The 18,259-nt window shown below is 35.9% G+C and overlaps 1 long non-coding RNA gene across 1 annotated transcript; it reads left to right on the top strand.

Annotated features, from left to right (window-relative positions):
* Window positions 1-1,740: 1,740 nt before the first annotated feature.
* On the top strand, window positions 1,741-3,426 carry LOC136863115 (uncharacterized). The gene is made up of 3 exons (XR_010859148.1): window positions 1,741-1,861; window positions 2,118-2,224; window positions 3,310-3,426. It is a non-coding gene; the product is annotated as an uncharacterized lncRNA (long non-coding RNA).
* Window positions 3,427-18,259: the final 14,833 nt, after the last annotated feature.

The following is an 18,259-nucleotide window of genomic DNA, read 5'->3' as shown; positions in this document are numbered from 1 at the left end:
GTTATTTATGAGTGGTACCTTAAATATTCTTCCATTCATTTTTATGTGATTTTACGAATACACTATTCCTTACTGCACTGAGGGATGGTAACAGTCTTCTTCTTTTACTGCAGCTTTTCCAACATCCGTGGGGTCGCGGTTGCGAACTGCTCCACACATGTGGATTTGGCCCTGTGTTACGGCTGGATGCCTTTCCTGACATCAACACTAAATGGATAGATGTAATCACTATTTCGTGTTTCTGTGATGGTTGGTAGTGTATTGTGTTGTCTGAATATGAAGAGAAAAGTGTTGGGACAAGCACAACCACCCAGTCCCCAAACCAGAAGAAATAATCAGACGTGATTAAAATCACTGACCCGGCTGTGAATCAAACCCAGGACCCTCTGATCCTAAGGTCTCAATGCTGACCATTCAGCCAATGAATTGGAAGTCATGGTAATGTAGATATAATAAATCATAATAGGTTTTGGGTATCTATAGCTAATGAGATAATATTTTGAAAGTCTGTTTTGATGTAGGTGTCTCTTTCATCGCTGTTAAATTTATTAAACTTTCTGTTTAACATATTATTATTATTATTATTATTATTATTATTATTATTATTATTATTATTATTATTATTATTATTCAGGTGAATGGATGAGGATAGGTTGCCTAGAAGAATAATAGATGCTGTTGGGTAAGAGGAGTAGAGGGAGACCAATGCAATGATAGGTTCAGTTTTTAATAGGAATGAAACAAGGCTACATAGGTAGTTTGCAAATTAAGGAGTGTGGAGCTGCTCAGTTAATTCATAGAGGCTTGCAGATTAAACACTCTACAGTATAGTACAAATATGTGTACTTTTCAGGCCACAATGTTATGCTTACTGGAAAAAGGTGTAGAATTTCTCTACTTATCTCTTTGTTCACAGGAATTAAATATTAATAAATATTGCTGTGCAGTACAAACTATGATGAACAAACAATGTGGGATATTACGTTCAGCTTTTAAACTACAAGAGCTGGAAGAGCTACAGAAAGCCAGATAGAAGAACTTGTGACTTACGTGGAGAATCACAATCTGTTTGCACGTGGAAAATTTCTAGGGAAAGTGGCAAGGCCTAAGTGGGTGGAAGGTTCTGACAGATATCCTCAATAGTGTTCCCAGAGGAACTGTCAAAGACAGTACACAGTGACAAGTTGTGTGTTTAATTACATTTATAAGTAATATATTTGTATTTGTGCTTAATCATTATCTAACACAGTTATCCTGTACAGGTGTGGAGGGATCTTAAGTTCTCTGTTTCTAAAAAAGTATTTAATACCAGGTGCCAAAGAAATGCAACTGGAAATAAGCCCATCACTATCACACTTCTTACAGCTAATGAACTAAGGGTTTTGGAAGTGATTGGCTTTGTGTATGTGGAAGGAACTGCATGCCCTGACAACTTGCCAGAAGAAGAGGTAACTATTTACCGTAGGCATAATACATTTTTTGTATATTATTCTTAAAAGATTTAAAATATAAACTGTATTTCAGAGCCTACAGATTCAACTTGAGACAGGGGATGTGTCACTCCTACAGACTCTTCCTCAAACATATATGTTGCAATATATGACAATGACTCCTACAGTGCTACCATTGGAAGTGGTAGATACTGATATTGGCAAGTTTTCTCACAAACTGCAATATTGTTCTTATTCTGTGCATTATTTGAAATTTACAATACTAATAATAATGAGTTATTTATTTATAGGTAATCATCAGGAGAAGTTAGAGGTGTCTCCTGAATTGGAAAATTAAATTGAAGGAAGGGTATGTTTGGAAATACATTCACCAGAAACACCTACTCACAGCTCAGGGTCATGGTAGAATTGTAAGTATACAGTACTTTAGTTTGGTAATAATCAGGAGCACTCAAATGACAATTAAGTTCTATTGAAATTTCACTCTGCTATATTCAGTCAGTGACATTTTTCTGCTTTTACAGTTTTGTAGGTGATAGCAATTGCAGAAGTTATTACACAGGGTGCAAACACAGTCATCTGTTGGATTATGGTATTCTTTTGTGTAGAATACTTGTGGAAACATTATCTTTTATTTTGTTGGATTTAATTAGTCCTATGTTTCAGCTGTGAAGAAGCGCAAGACTCCAAGTAGGGAGAGAATTGGAGTTCAACTGATGGAAGCATGTGAGAAATTTACAGCCTTACAGAAAGATAACAATAAAACTCTGTAGGTAAGTTCCATTTACAAGAGTTTTTTTTTTAAGAATGAAACAATTCTTTTCAATGTTGACTCAGTTAATGTAACTTAAAAGCTTTCCAGTCTGTCAAACACAAATTACAACACATAAAACACTATAATATACCTGTAAAACCAGTGGGTGTTTTTTACAGATATGTTATAGTGTTGTAAGTGTTAGTGTTCAACAGTCTGGAAAGCTTTTAAGTTATATTTACAAGAGTGCCAGAATAAAAGGAAATTTCCTGTATAGGAATAGTTGACATCTTGGATTGTAGTTCATAAAAAATGACCCTCAATAAGAGGGAGAAAAATATGCTCTCACTATGTCCTTACCAAATTTGCTGCTGGTTTACACTTTGATATTAAGTAATTGCTTATGCTATGTACTTATTAATTATGCAGTATGATAAAGAGTTGGCTCGCTCGTGCTCTATGACATGTGCTGTTCGCTCTCGGCAAGTTAACACAAGGATAGCAAGACAGTTCATTATAATTTTTGTTATAAACGGGAGTTTGACTGAAGAATTCAGTGTGCAAGTAACTTTTTTTTGGGTTTGTTTTGGTTACAAATATACCTGCAAAGCATAGATATTGAAATACTTATTGTCCACACATCTGATGCGATTGGCCATACAAAGTCTAATATAGCCCACCCTTCAAAAGTTATTCACACAAAAAACTAACTTTTTGAGGATATAACTGGCTATATCTGCAAAACGAGATGAATTTATAATGTCTACAGCGGATTTCTCCTATTTAAAAATTGTGACACCAATGCCTATTACTCCAGCTGTCCTCAAACCTGCAGTATGCATGACATGTATGATATACGTCATCCTTTTCTTTCCCACTAAAACATACACACACTCTCTCTCTCTCTTTCTCTCTCATTTTATCTTTTCAGTTTACTGACAAGTAAGCAATGGCACGTGGATATTTTTTGTTATTTGTTTCACACAGGCAGGTCTTATGGTAACAATGGGATAGGACCTGTTCAAGTCTGTGCGATGTAAAATCAGTAGCAAGAAATTTTTTAAGAATAAAATATTAATCTTAAATTGCTCTCTTTCTTTGCAGATGATTGGTGAAACTGCAAAGCAGCAGGCTGAGGCAGCAGTGCTTATGGCCAAAGCTCTCTACAGCAGGCTGATAATGGACATTTACAAAACAAAATAACAGAGAGGCTTATTCCAGTAATCGAAAATCAGTCTGTAGTTATGGAGCGATTCCTCACTATTGTTGAAAAAATTAATAAATAACTTGACTAAAGTGATTATTTCTGTTTTTCTATTCTCTTTGTACTCTCATTCACTAGGACATAGCAACTCATAGTCTCCAATCAGAATTTTCTACGGATTGTAGTGTGTAATATGGCTCTTAGGGCCGAATTTATAGACAGCACTTATACATAAGTGCCCCTTATAAGCCAGGTTTCATTTCATATTACCTACTTATGTGTCCCACTTATTGCTATAAGTGGACATCCTACACACACTTATGTGACTCACTTATGTTGCAGCAAGATGGAGGATAATGATTTTGCTGAATATGTTGCATTTCATTCACAGAATGCTTTCCGTGCACACAGAAGAGATGGAAAATCCTGTCGAAATGTATTGTGACCAACAGTTTAAAGAAGGTTTCGCTTTAGTAAAGTGACACAACAATTATGAATATGTTCATTTGATTGAGAGAGTAAGCATTACCTCTAGAGGACTCACTATCTCACCATTAATGAAGATATTATTTTGAGATTTTATGTCACCTCTTAATTTCAGGTTATTATCATCTTCATCATCATCATTATTATTTTGCTTAATTGGAAATGTGTTACAAGTTGACAAGTTATCAAGACTGTAGGCCTATAAGATAGTATAGAACAAAAGAAAAAATGGTGTATGGCTTTTAGTGCCGGGGGTGTCCGAGGACATGTTCGGCTCGCCAGGTACAGGTCTTTCAATTTGACACCCGTAGGCAATCTGCGCGTCATGATGAGGATGAAATGATGATGAAGATGACACATACAATCAGCCCCCGAGCCAGAGAAATTAACCAATGGTGGTTAAAATTCCCGATCCTGCCGGGAATCGAACCCGGGACCCCTGTGACCGAAGGCCAGCAGGCTAACCATTTAGCTATGGAGCCAGACAGTATAGAACAATACTGACTTATCAGAAAAATGAATGTTTTGCAGTACCACCATTTATTTTAAAGTTGGTTTGTGCTAATTATATCAGCTTAGGTAACCAATCGTTTGTGGCATTATATCAGTAGTTCTGAAACCATGGCATCGCACATCAAAACATACTATCCCATTTTTGGGGGGGAGTGGAAATATTTGTCAAATCATTGAAAGCATTGTAAGGATAGATTCTTTACATTTGGAGGAATATTTGTATAGGTTTGAGTACCTGGATAACTGTCTGTCTGTTAGGTCATCAGCCCAGAGGCTGGTTGAATCCTCAAATAGCACCGCCAAAGGCTATGCAGTTATAGACGGATACAAAAATACTGCATCCATCAAGAAATGGCAACAGGTGGACCTGGATAACTATAAACATATTATATTAAGAAGAAAATTAGACTGGGCATTTTCGTGGTTTGCATTATTCCAAGTCTTTCATATTCTGCTGAGAAACTGCATCGATCTGCTTGTTGTATATTATGCGCATGTTAAACACAAGTTCTTGCAGTTGCCATCTCAGCTCGCTATATTGTTATCCTTTAGCCATTCTAATAACCAAATACATTATAGACGATCTTTTATCCTCACAAATACAACATATGTCGCATGATGTCCTTTAATAAACAAAATACAATAGATCAATCAATCAATCAATCAGTCAATCAATCAATCAATCAATCAATCAATCAATCTTGATCTGTATTTAGGGCAGTCGCCCAGGTGGCAGATTCCCTATCTGTTGTTTTCCTAGCCTTTTCTTAAATGATTTCAATGACATTGGAAATTTATTGAACATCTCCCTTGGTAAGTTATTCCAATCCCTGACTCCCCATTCTATAAATGAATATTTGCCCCAGTTTGTCCTCTTGAATTCCAACTTTACCTTCATTTTGTGATCTTTCCTACTTTTAAAGACGCCACTCAACCTTATTCGTCTACTAATGTTATTCCATGCCATTTCTCCGCTGACAGCTCAGAACATACCACTTAGTCGAGCAGCTCGTCTTCTTTCTCCCAGTTCTTCCCAGCCCAAACTTTGCAACATTTTTGTAATGCTACTCTTTTTTTTGTTTGGAAATCACGCAGAATAAATCCAGCTGCTTTTCTTTGGATTTTTTCCAGTTCTTGAATCACGTAATCCTGGTAAGGGTCCCATACACTGGAACCATACTCTAGTTGGGGTCTTACCAGAGACTTATTTGCCCTCTCTTTACATCCTTACTACAACCCCTAAACACGCTCATAACCATGTGCAGAGATCTGTATCCTTTATTTACAATCCCATTTATGTGATTACCCCAATGAAAATCCTTCCTTATATTAACACCTAGATACTTACAATGATCCCCAAAAGGAACTTTCACCCCATCATCGCAGTAATTAAAACTGAGAGGACTTTTCCTATTTGTGAAACTCACAACCTGACTTTTAACCCCGTTTATCATCGTACCATTGCCTATTATCAATCTCACAACATTATCAAGGTCATTTTGCAGTTGCTCACAATCTTGTAACTTATTTATTACTCTATATAGAATAACATCATCCGCAAAAAGCCTTACCTCTGATCCCACTCCTTAACTCACATCATTTATATATATATATAAGAAAACATAAAGGTCCAATAATACTGCCTTGAGGAATTCCCCTCTTAACTATTACAGGGTTAGATAAAGCTTTGCCTACTCTAATTCTCTGAGATCTATTTTCTAGAAATATAGCAACCCATTCAGTCACTCTTTTGTCTAGTCCAATTGCACTCATTTTTGCCAGTAGTCTCCCATGATCCCCCTATCAAATGTTTTAGACAGGTCAGTCACGATACAGTCCATTTGACCTTCTGAATCCAAGATATCTGCTATATCTTGCTGGAATCCTACAAGTTGAACTTCAGTAGAATAACCTTTCCTAAAACCGAACTGCCTTCTATCGAACTAGTTATTAATTTTGCAAACATCTATATATATAAAAGAACTTGTCCTGACTGACTGACTGACTAACTGACTGACTGACTGACTGATTCATCATCGCCGAGCCAAAACTACTGGACACAGAGAAATGAAACTTTGGGAATACATTCATATTATGATGTAGGTGCTCGCTAAGAGAGGATTTTTGGATATACCTTGAAATTTTAAAATGGACATATCTATCTCTCAAAACTTTTAAAGTTTATAGATGTAAAAATTGGTATGTTGAATCTTCATTAAAAATAAAGAAAAACATATTTTTTGTTTTCGGAAAATCCCAATAGGAGGGACGAAAATGGGTAAAAAATGGGTTGAATGCCTTAAATGAGGATACTTATATCTCAGAAACTGAAGATATTACAGACCTGAAAATTAGTGTTTGGGATCTCCTTTAAAAAGAAAGAAACACGTATTTTTTTGTTTTTGGAAAATCCAAGTAATGGGGGGTGTAAATGGGGTGAAATTTTAAAATGAGTGTATCTATATCCCAAAACTTTTGAAGTTTATAGATGTAAAATTTGGTATTTAGAATCTCCTTTAAAAATAAAGAAACACGTATTTTTTTGTTTTTGGAAAATACCAATAGGAGGGGTGAAAAAGGGTGAAAAGGGGGTTGAATGCCCTAATGAGGATACTTATATCTCAAAAACGGAAGATCGTACAGACCTGAAAATTGGTATTAGGTATCTCCTTGGAAAATAAAGAAACACATATTTTTTTTTTGGAAAATCTAATTAATGGGGGTTAAACAGGAGTGACAAATTGGGGTGAATTTTTAGAAAGACTATATCTACAGTATATCTCAAACGTAAAATGTTACAGACTTAAAAATTGCTATTTGGAATCTCCTGTAAGAGTAAAGAAACATAGGTGATTTGTTTTTGGAAACTCCAATTAAGAGCAACAAAAAGGAAGTGAAATTTTAAAATGAGCAATTCTACAGTATATCTCAAAAACTTAACATGTTTCTGAAGTGAAAAATAGTATTTTTTTATCTCTGTTGAAAGTAAAGAAACATGTATTTTTTTATTTTGGGAAAACCCACTTCGGGGGGGGGGGGGCGGGGGGTTAAAAGTGAATTTAAAAGGGATTGAATTCTTTTAATTAGGATACTGATATCTCAAAAGGTGAAGATGTTACAGACATGAAATTTGGTATTTGGAATTTCCTTTAAAAATAAAGGAATACGTATTTTTTGTTTTCGGAAATCACCTAAAGGGAGGAGGGAAATTGAGAAATTCATTGAATTATTTGTATGCGGATACTATTATCTCAAAAACGAAAGATTTTGCAGACGTGAAAATTGGTATTTGGAATCTGTTCTAAAATTAAACAAACACGTATTCTCGGAAAATCCAATTAAGAGGGGGGGAATGAAAAATTGAAAAATTAATTGAATTAATTGTATGAGGAAACTTACACCTAATAAAAATTAAAGTTGTTACATACGTAAAAATTGATATTTGGATCTCCTTTAAAAAGAAAGAAAAAAGCGTTTTTGGGTGAAATCATTTTGGGGGCGGGGGTGAAAAGGAGTTGAATTCCTTTTATATGGACACATATCTCAAAAACTGAGGATGTTAGAGTCGTGATAATTGGTATTTGGAAGATCCTTTACAATTAAAAAAGACAAGTATTTTTAACCGGAAAGTCACTTAAGGGGTGGGGGGAGTGTGAAAGGAAGTGGAAAAGGTGAATTCTTTTTATGGGGATACTTATATCTCAGAACTGAAGGTAACAGACATGAAATTGGTATTTGGAATCTCCTTTAAACATAAGGAAACGCCTTCTTTTTTGGTGGGGGGTGTAAATCAAATTAACGGCAGTGGGATGAAAAAGAAGTTGAGACCATTTGATTTTACTGTTCATAATGTACTTATTCTGATCATCAACTGATCATTTTTTATCTTTCCTGGGTTCGTTTTCAAGAACCATCTTTTCCTTCGGAGTACATAAAGTTAGATTACAGTAGATTCTCCTGGCATATAATTAAAAATTTAAACACATTTGAAATAAACGATATGAATGATATTGACCGTGCAATTGTTCACCTCTATAATAAGGTCAACAATTCACGGAAGTATATCAATCGTGTCGTCAAAATCTCATGCACTTGCCTACGCGCGATGATGGTGCTGGTCACATTGTCAGCAATGACAATGGCAGAGGATGTAATTTACCGCCAAGTAGCGGGTTGCATCTTGCTGTGGGTTCCAGACCATCAATAATAATAATAATAATAATAATAATAATAATAATAATAATAATAATGTTCTGGACCGCCGTCAAAATGTGCAGACCACGCTGGAAACGGGTCATGGCCGGGTAATGACTAGGACTGCAGTCCAGCCGCAGGTTCAGTACCACCAAGGCACCCAAGACGACACCACGTCGGATCTCCTCAAGGATTTGATCCATATTAAAATGCTTATAGGAAAAGATGGTAAAGATTTAGGGACCCAACTGCCCGGGTGGAATACCTGGACCTAGTCCGGGAAGTACGAAATTGATTGCTGGAAAGAAATATTGAAAATTGGGAGGAACTTTACTGTAATCTCTCAGAAAACGAGTCAGATTGCGAATTTTGGAGGATTCTCTCAGAAAACGAGTTAGATCGCGAATTTTGGCTTATTATATATAAAACGTTAAGCATTCAATTATGAATTCCATTAAAATACCGTAGCAAAACACGGGTATCTTGCTAGTGTCTAATATAATCAGAAAGAATGCCTTCCCAAAGCTTACATGCAATGCATGTCAAATTGACTGGCTTGTAATTTTCAGCTTTATGTCCATCACCCTTTTCTTTATACACAAGGGCTACTATAGCAACTCTCCATTCATCTGGTATAGCTCCTCCGACCAAACAATAATCAAATAAGTACTTCAGATATGGTACTATATCCCAACCCATTGTCTTTAGTATATTCCCAGAAATCTTATCAATTCCAGCCGCTTTTCTAGTTTTCAACTTTTGTATCTTATTGTAAATATCATTGTTATCATATGTAAATGTTAATACCTCTTTAGCATTAGTTACCTCCTCTATCTGGACATTATCCTTGTAACCAACAATCTTTACATACTGCTGACTTTTGAAGATCCTCACATACACACTTTCCTTGTTCATTAATTATTCCTGGAATGTCCTTCTTGGAACTTGTTTCTGCCTTGAAGTACCTATACATACCCTTCCATTTTTCACTATAATTTGTATGATTGCCAATTATGGTTGCCATCATGTTATCCTTAGCTGTGTTCTTTGCTAGATTCAATTTCCTGGGAATTTCCTTCAATTTCTCCTTACTTCCACAGCCATTTCTAACTCTAATTCTTTCCAATCTCCTTCTTAGTCTCTTTATTTCTCTATTATAATAAGGTGAGTCTTTACCATTCCTTACCACCTTTAAAGGTAAAAGCCTGTTTTTACATTCCTCAACAATTGCTTTAAACCCATCCCAGAGTCTGTTTACATTTTTATTTATCGTTTTCCATCGATCATAATTACTTTTTTTAAACTGCCTCATGCCTGCTTTATCAGCCATCAGATCATCCCACTATTTGGTAGTCAGAACTATACGATCCAGGAAGCATGGGAATAATATACAGCATTGCAACATCTCCAGTGTATACTTACTGTATCAATGTGTGCTCTTTAAGTGTTGTCTATGAAATGTAAACTCTTACACGTGAATACTTACTATAAGTGATCCCTTATTACTTAAAGGTTCCACTTATGTGCTGTTTATGAATTCGGCCCTTAGTATTCCCACGTGTTGAATGAGCAGGAGTCTTATTGGCTGCTGTTGAAACTAGCCTGACAGCTGTCACCAACCATTCACGGAAGTTTTAGAAAGGAAATCACAAAGTTATATTTAATCAACTATAGTCAATTTAGCTTCAGTTCTCACTTCTAGCTGAAATTAATGTCTTCCGCAACACAATTTCTTGAAAACAAGTTGATAAGGGGTCATGCAAAGTGTTGGATATTGAAACAAAAGTTAGAATAACTGAAGGATTTGAAAATGATGAACTGGTGGTCAATTTTTTTGTGTGTTATATCTGAAGCCATCTTTTTTTCAGTTTTGACTCTGTTAATGTATAACTATTAGGATCTTCAGTCTCCTGAAACTAATTTTGAAGTAAATAAATTGATAAACTATCAGAAAAGGAAAACATATGGTAATAGAATTATACACGAAAAAGGAAACAACATAATTAAAATAGAATGACATGTATCGTTTGAAAGAACATCATCAGATTCTATCAAATCACACTCAAATATATTTAGGAGTGTATTGTGAGAGAACCTAAATGAAAGCTGTAAAACATGACTCAGATGTATGGCACAGAAATTAAATGTTGACATAAAAAGGGACATACATAATTCGCATCCTTCCTGCGAGGAAGGAGTATGTCAATGTGGGTGAATTGGTAAGGTAGTGGCAGCATCTTTGAGATATGAAAACAGACCCACTATTTGAATCCTGTTCTATGCAGGTACTTTTGAAGGTATTCACAGGCTATATAGCAGAGTGTTGCCTTGACACCATAACTCATTGTTATGTTAAGTATTTCTAAATATATTTGAGTGTGATTTGATATAATCTGATTCTGTTCGTTCAAGAACAAAATATGTTATTCTATTTTAATTAAATTGTTCCATTTTCAGGTATAATGTGCTACCATATGTTTTCTTTTTCAGATAGTTAATAAATTTATTTATTTCAAATTAGTTTCAGCAGACTGAACAACCTAACAGTTATAAATGAACTGGTGGTCAGACACAGTGGTGAGAAAGAAGATATTGTACCTTATCCCATATTCTTCTACAAACTGTTCTTGAATCAGCAAAAAACTCTCATGCAATTTTATGGAGCAAGGAGATGGCACTTCATTCTCAAGTATTACTTTACTCTGGATAATTTGAATGGACATAAAGGAAAAGAACTGCTGGTAGCAATGTTCAGAAGAAAGTTACACATTTATTTAAATGAAAATGAAAAAAATATGGTAGGAACATGTTGAAAGGATTATTCGACTTTTCCAATTATCTGTTCCTCCCATCCCCTTCATTATTATGACAGATGATCGAGGTTCTACTGTATATCCAACCTTTGCACTGAGATGAAAGGACCATTCCACAAACATACTTTTTATGGCGTGTTCTTATAATACAAGTACCGGTTGTAAGATCAAGTTAGGAGGTTATACAAAGAGATTTATTTTGATAGAACCTAAATGAAATCTGTAAAACATGGATCAGAAGTAAGACACAGAAATTAAATGTTGAGGTAAAAAGGGATACGCATAAGTCGCATGCTTCCTGCGAGCGAGGAGTGCGTCAATGTGGATGAATCGGTAAGGTAGCAATAGTTTCTTTGAGATTGAAAAATGGATCCACTATTAAAATCCTGTTCTATACAGATATTTTTTAAGCTATTCACAGCTTCATTGTACCTGCATAGAGCAGAGTTTCACCTTGAGATGGTAACACAGTGTTATGCTGCCTGAACTCCACAGTTATTAAAAAAGGTCACAACATAAAATTTATTCATTCTCTTGTGTACGGGGAGCTAACAAAACTTTTACTAATTTACACTAGCAATGTATTCCAGTAATGAATACAATAATAATAATAATAATAATAATAATAATAATAATAATAATAATAATAATAATAATAATAATAAAAGTAATGTTATTGGTTTTACATCTCTCAAACTATTTTTACAGTTTTTAGAGATGTTGGGGTGCCGGAATTATGTCCTAAAATTATCCTTTTATGCCGGCCCCGTGGTGTAGGAGTAGCGTGCCTGCCTCATACCTGGAGGCCCCGGGTTCGATTCCCAGCCAGGACAGGGATTTTTTACCTGGATCTGAGGGCTGGTTTGAGGTCCACTCAGCCTACGTGATTAGAATTGAGGAGCTATCTGATGGTGAGATAGCAGCCCCGGTCTAGAAAGCCAAGAATAACGGCCAAGGGGATATGTAGTGCTGACCACATGACACCTCATAATCTTTAAAAGTTAAAAACTTCATTTTGTTCCATATTGAACTGAGATTACACTGTCAAAATTTGAATGAAGGTTCCACCTATTCAATACTAAATGTATGTCGTACAAGATATTAGTTTACAACATGTTATTTATTTATTTATTCATAGTAACGGTTTTGACACATAAGAGTGTCATCTTCAGCCTAAAATTGCAAACTGGGCAAGGAACATATTATATTACTATAAACAATATACGTACAATGTGATATGAAATACATATAGTGACAATTTCACACTCAAAAATGGAAAGTAGGGAAAATATATGGTGGTATGTTGCGACGCATTACAAGCGTTATAGTCTATTGTGGTTGTGAAACTGTTGATGATGTTACACATTCAATGTTGGGCTGATGATATGTGAGTTTAAAATCTTGATGTACACATTAAAATGTCGAAGTTAAATTGAAGTCCACTTCTCTGCTGATATCGGTGGAGATATATGTAAAAATCCAGTAGTCTATATAATTAACAAGGTCTTCTGATAATAAGAGACATCTCTACTTAACATAGCAAACATCAAGCACACTGCACAAGGCTTCACTATCCACATTGAACTGAGAAAACTTTAGTCTAAACAAAACCATACTTAACCCACTACCTATTATGTGCCGGCTATAAACAAATAATTATTAGAGGACCTTGTTAATTATATAGACTACTGGATTTTGACTTATATCTCCACCGATATCAACAGAGAAGTGGACTTCAATTTTACTTCGACATTTTAATGTGTACATCAAGATTTTAAACTCACATAACATCAACCCAACACTGAATGTGTAACATCATCAACAGTTTCACAACCACAATAGACTATAACGCTTGTAATGCGTCACAACATACCACCATATATTTTCCCTACTTTCCATTTTTAAGTGTATATCGTCGTTGCCGTGAAAAAACCTCCTATGTGCAAAATAACAAATTTTTCAGGAGAGACAAAAAACTATTTCATATAATAATACTTAACTTCATAATAATCGAAGTAATCTAGTTCCCTTCTGTACCTGTCTTTTTATAACCATGTACTGTTTAACTGCAGTAATATCAATTATTTCACCAGATATTTAATTTTTGTTCATTACGTTGACACATAGGAGGTTATGGTTTCCACGAAATTACACATAGGAGATTTTGCTTTAAGAATGAAGCTTTTATTATATTGAAGTTTTACTCAAACACATGAATCATTACAGTTTATTCAGCTGAATTTTATTACATCAGTTGTTCCTAATTGTATTTTATTAAATGTATACTGTGCAAATTGATCACTGTCCTCTTCTGGGAACTTTTCACTTGTCTGGCTTTGCAGAGAGATTATCATAGAAAGAGTGCTGGTCATGCTCAATTACCTGCTTCAGTTCCTGCAAATGAGTGAACTTAGATATTGTGATTGGCAATTGTGCAGTGTACAAACTGCGTGGTTCACCAATTGGAAAACTCATTCTCCTCCTTTGTGGAAGTTCTTCCCACTCTGCTGTGTGTTCCAATTTGTAATTTATTCTTCCATCAGGTAAGTACTGCAGTTGGCGGATATCTGTCACTACAGGGTCACCAGATTTTCTTCCAGGCCGTAATGATGGGAGGTTTGATTTATGCTCAAAATCCTTAAAGAAACTGAAGTCAACACTTTTCACATTGTATGGTTTCGTGGGTCTGGCTTGCCTCATTCTTGCTATATAATCCATGGGCGAATTAATTGGTGGAGAGAAGTAGTGCTCTAGAGTGGCATGGACACTATCACATTCCATCATAGTGTGCCCCTTTTCCAGATACAGTTGTTCCACGGTGATGTTCTTAGATCTAGCGGCATTACTTAAGGCGCTGGCTAAAACCTTGTTCCTATTCTGATAATTACAGCCATCAGAAATTAAGGTAACCTTATTGGTTGGAGGTGGCAAATTTTCAATAAAATTAACTATGCATGATGTAAATTCATTTGCACTTACACCACCATTGCCCTCGTGCCATACATAAAGTGTAACATTACCGTTTCTTAGATCATAAATTGTGAAATTGTGTACTTGAAGTTTCTGTCTGTAGTATGTCTTGGATGCTAGCAACTTAGGACACAAAAGAACACTTTGAAGATCCATTGTTACCACAACATGATAATCAGTACTGGCCTCCTTAGCTTTATTCTTCGCTTCCCGAGCCTCGTCTTTCCTTAGGAGGTGTTTTTGATATTCTTCTTCTTCTACTTGACCAACTTTATATGCACAGCAAATGTCGCACTGGTCTTTTTTAGGCAGATGAATATCAATTTTGTCTTCTTCCAACGTATCCACGAAAAGGGTTCTACAGCTCAGAGATTTGTTGTTTTCGTCACAACATTCCTTGTAGACTGAAAACATATGTAATTTTGATCGAAAAGTTGGCTCAACGTATACCTTTTTCATGGACTTTCGACAATAATGGCTGGGAACTTTAGGTAAAACTCCAAGCCACTCACGAATTGTCTTCTTGTCTTCAATTTTCTTTTTCTTCTTGATGGACATAGGTACATCCTGCTTTTCTTGGGCACATTTCTTCAATGGACTGCTTCGGGCATCGGTGTCTGAATTATCTGCTCCCTTACCAGTAGAAGTTGAAATATGTTCGACGTCCTTTACATGTGTCCATCGCTTGTAACTGTCCTCACCAATTCCCAAAGTGTTTATGAAAAATGTTCGGCAAACACGCACACTTTCTCCGTCAGGTTTAGTTAAATGTATATCATGGCCTACGTTCTTTCTTTTGATGTTGCCTGCTGTTTCTTTGCGCCTACTGAGAACATTCCTAGTGGTGACAAGCCCTCTGATGTATGCCTTCTTTTTAGCCCAGGATGGAATCTGCCAGAAATCTTTGAACAATTGACATCGGTGCTCCTCGTTGATTGTACCGCAAAGGAATGTCTTCTGTGTCTTCTTTATAAGTTCTTTATGTTTGCATCTGTTACCTAATTTTCTTGCCTGTTTTGTGATTACTTTAGCCTTTTGCTGTAAGCCTGAGTAAGGCTTGCCAAAGATTCTATTTGAACGGGATTTTTCCTTTGCTTTGTGGTTGAGTCTCTTCTCTGCGCTTACATTTCGTATATCAGGATTACCAACAGACATTTCGGAATGATCCAGCGCCTCACTCACAGTTTTCGTACCTTCGTTAGACGTATCTTCGGTCTTCGGTGTCCCTCTATTTTTATGAGAGTTCAGTATATTTTGGAGATCATCTTCTTCTACATTCCACTTAATGGAAGACATGTCATGTAGATCTTCTAAATCTGAAATAAATGATTTAATATTAGAACATAGTTTTTATCCTTCGTGTGGCTCCATTTGTCAATGTCACAGATTTTACACTAATTGCTTTGTACTCGTATTAGTCACAATTTTATGTTTAAGTAGAAGGCTTGTAAAACTTCAAACATACCTATTATAGGGCAGGCGATTTCCATTGCCTCCACATTTCTTGCTGTGCTGGTAGAGTCATTATCAGACATCGCCGCTATGGATGCAGTAAGTTCTTCTAGATGAAAGGGAAATGAGGATTATTTTGTAGATAAATTTTAGAGGCCACATGACTATTTGTTTACCAATAATGCAACATTCATATTGAACATAGTTTCTATGATATCCATGTGTTTCAAGTTGGTATTGTAATTCATACATACCTGCTGCAGAACTTGTAACATCCATCACGTCGTCCAATATTTCTTCCATGGTAGGGGTGTCGTCATTTCCATAGTGATTTGTCTCTGTTGTGGGTTTTACAAATGCACCTGCGGTATATTAAAGGAAATAAAACGATCATACTACTGTCATCTTACAATCCGTAGTAGTTGTTATTTAAATGTGCGTAGAGTTGGGATAGCCCTTGTGTTTTTGGTATTTTAAGATTTGCAATGCATCATGCTTTCATCACTGTTTATTAATTGACTTACCTTTGTCTGACTGATAATCTTTTGTAGATATCTCCAATGCCATTTGTAGAATCTTCTTTCCACGGCTGAACATTTCTCTTCACAATAAAGTTCCTGCAGCAATAATAGTAGAAGCGGCAGAAAAAGATCTGACGTCTACTTGTTCAATCTGGCGCCATACAGAGTAAACAATCCCTATAGAGTTGTCATTGTCGAGCAGAAGGCGGAAAAGTATAACACTAACGTGTTCGACTCAACCCATAGGAGATATTTTCCGGTAGCGTGAACAGTGTGGACCAAGGTATAATACTCCTATGTGTCCTTCAAGCACCTAGGAGATTTTCCCCAGCAACAAAAATGCTAAGCCACATAGGAGGTGCAATATTTTGTGGAATTTAACCCATTTAATATTTTCCAACACATTGGAGGTTTTGCCACTTCGTAGTGGCAGCCATTCTGAATCTCTTGGTGCTAAAATCTCATTTTCACAAATTCTGACACATAGGAGGTTTTATCCCGGCAACGACGATATGTATTTTATATCACACTGTACGTATATTGTTTATAGTAATATAATATGTTACTTGCCCAGTTTGCAATTCTAGGCTGAAGATGACACTCTTACGTGTCGGAACCGGTACTATGAATAAATAAATAACATGTTGTAAACTAATATCTTGTACGACATATATTTAGTATTGAATAGGTGGAACCTTCATTCAAATTTTGACGGTGTAACCTCATAATCTGCAGGCCTTCGAGCCGAGCATCGGTCGTCTGATAGGCCAAGGCCAAGGGCTGTAGTGTCATGGGTTTAGGTTAGGTTAGGAGTCCTTTTACATGCCAGTAAATCTACTGACACCAGGCTGTTATATTTGAGCACCTTCAAATACCACCGGACTGAACCAGGCTCGAACTTGCCAGCTTGGAGTCAGAAGGCCAGCACTTTACTTTCAGAGATACTCAGTCAAGCAAGAGATGAATGGATCAAAATGTTACTCTCTATGGAGATATATGACAGAAGTCATTACCGTCACAACATCTCTTTCACACGTGATTTCCTGGTAGAAGGAAACTGACAACCAATATGTTCCAAAGCCTTGAACGACATCTGTGTACATTTGGAGCACTTGAATTGAAACCTCCTATTAGAAATTCTCCTGTGACATCTGATCATAATGAAGAGGTTCTTTTACATGCAGTTCTAAATGTCTCTCATAATGGTATACAGGCACTTGTACAATAGAGCTAATATCAGCTGGTCGTCTATGTTATGCTAATATTACCTAATAACAAGATTCATCTGCAATTACACCAGAAGTTTTACAATCTGACTTTGATGCGTTGGAAATATGTTTTCAAAGAATACTGAACAAAAGTGGCAGCAATGTAGTGTCTTTTTTCCTATCAATAGTCCTCTTTCTGGATGAATCAGAATATCACAAAAATTACACTATATATCACCCAATAAAAACGGAAATTATCTGGGCCAAATAAACAAACATTCCTTGGAAATGAGTACTTATGTTCTGAACTCCTTGCTTCTAAACATCTTCGGTCTATACTATCACAATGTTCACAGTAATAAAAAGTAAGAACATGATACTTCCTGGATTTGAACCTACTTCTACATGGTCGGGTTTCATAATTACCGAGATGCATGCTTTTGCCACCTTAGCTAGGATGAGACCTAGCAGTCAGTAAGAAGTTTGCAATCTGTATAGTATCTGTTCATAGGCTTAATGTATAATTCCCATTCTAACGCAAGTGTTATTTACAGCCATGAAAATTTCATGCATTAATTACAGTTTTTGTAATTGAAATACAATTGCACTAAAGATTTTGTCTGTATTATCGAGCTTAAAACCAAACATATCATCGTATTAATCCTGTATAGGAATAAGAACCAGATATTTTTA

The sequence above is a fragment of the Anabrus simplex genome, chromosome 2 (genome assembly GCF_040414725.1).
Source record: "Anabrus simplex isolate iqAnaSimp1 chromosome 2, ASM4041472v1, whole genome shotgun sequence".
NCBI classification, from domain to species: Eukaryota; Metazoa; Arthropoda; class Insecta; order Orthoptera; family Tettigoniidae; genus Anabrus; species Anabrus simplex.
The sequence above is the reverse complement of the archived record's forward strand: the minus strand, read 5'-3'. Positions and strand labels throughout refer to the sequence as shown.